Source organism: Gadus morhua, chromosome 11, assembly GCF_902167405.1.
Source record: "Gadus morhua chromosome 11, gadMor3.0, whole genome shotgun sequence".
Lineage (NCBI taxonomy): Eukaryota > Metazoa > Chordata > Actinopteri > Gadiformes > Gadidae > Gadus > Gadus morhua.
Window position 1 is genome coordinate 12,750,169 of NC_044058.1, and position 2,344 is coordinate 12,752,512.

A 2,344-nucleotide genomic window follows, 5' to 3' on the forward strand; every position below is an offset into this window, starting at 1 on the left:
CTAGTTGAGAAACACACAAGTGTACACACTCGTGGACACATGCACCTCCATTTGGCGCAAACCCAAGGTGGGATACAAAACGGTTTGACTGACAGCTCAATTGACCCCACCCCTTGCTCCCCCTGCCCCCCTCCTCCTCCTCCTCCTCCTCCTCCTCCTCCTCCTCCTCCTCCTCCTCCTCCTCCTCAACCCATTGGAGTTGGTGGCAGGGAGGTTGCCATGACACCAGACTGTTTTGTCTGCCCTTTGACCTCTTTAAGAGGTGCTGTGGTCAATCAGGCATTACACAGGGGGGGACGGACGCGTTTCCTCTGTAAAGACGGAGGTTCAAAAGGTTCATGTGTGCCTCCGCTGTGTGCTGGGGGTTGGAGGAGGGGAGACGAGAGGGGGGAGGAGGGGTGGAGGCGGGGAGAGGAGGAGGGGAGACGAGAGGGGGGAGGAGGGGTGGAGGCGGGGAGAGGAGGAGGGGAGGGGAGAGGGGGGAGGAGGGGTGGAGGAGGGGAGAGGAGAGGGGAGAGGAGGGGTGTAGACGAGAGGGGGAGGAGGGGGTGGAGGTTGGGGAGAGGAGGAGGGGGAGACGAGAGGGGGGAGGAGGGGTGGAGGTGAGGAGAGGGGAGAGGAGAGGGGAGAGGAGAGGGTGGAGGAGGGGAGACGAGAGGGGGGAGGTGGGGTGGAGGAGGGGAGAGGTGAGGGGAGAGGAGAGGCTGGAGGAGGGGTGAGGAGGAGTGAAGGAGAGGGTGGAGGAGGGGAGAGGAGAGGAGAGGGCTTGAGGAAGGGAGACGAGAGGAGTGGAGGAGAGGGTGGAGGAGGAGAGACAAGACGTAGTAGAGGAGGGTGAAGGAGAGGGCGGAGGAGGGGGAGACAAGACGTAGAGGAGGGTGAAGGATGGAGGGCGGAGGAGGGGAGACGAGAGGGTGGAGGAGGAGAGCCGGGCTACTGGCGGTGAAACAAAGACACGTGTGATCGTAGGGCCATGGCAGCACACAGGCCCAGTTATTAGTTATTATGTTTTTAAATATCTGTTTTATTAGGTATTTATGATCTATATATATATATATATATATATATATATATATATATATATATATATATGGTTAGGGTTATATATATATATATGGTTAGGGTTATATTATATACATATTATATTAGTAGTTATAATGTTATATGAAATATGATAGTTATTTTTTCATCTGCTTTATATATATATATATTAATTATCATGATTTATGATATGATATGTGTTTTATCAGGTTTAATGTTTGTATGTATGATACATTACATATTTATTGCATTGCATGAGCAGAATCAGAATCCAGCATTCCACAATGCGGTGGTATGAGTAAGGAATGAACCATGATTGGGTGACCTGTTATTTAAACATGTGTGGTCGGGTGAAGATGTGGTTGCTTACCACCAGTCAAGTAAGAATCAGGTGTCATCCTTTAATCAGCTTAAAGAACAGTTTCCTACCTTGATTCTATATTACTTACTTACATCTATAACGGTAATGCTATTTTTGATCGGCTATAATACTCTTCCCCTCTTCTGTGAGCATTTCGTTTGGCGTTGTCAAGGAAACATCTGGTTGAAATTGTATTTGACCGTGATTAGAAACCGTGGAAAGGCTGAGGTGTCACACAGCCGTGGAACGTTAGTGGTACATAATCAATCGGGTGTTCTACAATGCTCTAGTATGATGGTATGATAGTTAATGTCATTTATTTTAGTTATTTCATGCAGTGGGTTTGAGCAGAAGTTGTGTGTATAAGGCAGAGCAGGGAAGCCTCTGAACGGTATATAAATAACTGAAGCCTCTCGTCTGGGTGTCGGTTCGATGTAGTATATTTCTTGACACTGGTTATTTCTGTTTCCTCTTATGGAATGAAGAGACTTCAGAAAACCTTAGATCCTGTCAGTCCACCTCTCATCACACCTCAGCTGTGATTTCAGCATTAAGAATAACCTTGTTATATCTCTCCATTAAAGGAGGGCAAAGTACTGATGTGCTTTACTGAGCATTTGTGTTATGTATCTAAACATCAGTAGTAGAATTGCTCTTGCTGAATCAATGATTCCCTTTACCTTGTATAACAGCACACTGAAGCGCCAGTGAACCAACACGAGATCATGAATGCTCTGACCTGTTCCTCCATCTGAGTGTGATGATGAGTGTTGGTGTGATCGAATGATTCGGGTTGCAGCTGTGCTTCAGTTCATCTCATTACAGCTGGCTTCCAATTTCCATGAAGATTACAATCCACTTTAGGTCAGAAAAGGTCAAAGCGAGGAAAGGGATGGCCCGAACTGAATCTTCTAATCAATTGGAACTTTGTTTGAGTTAAAA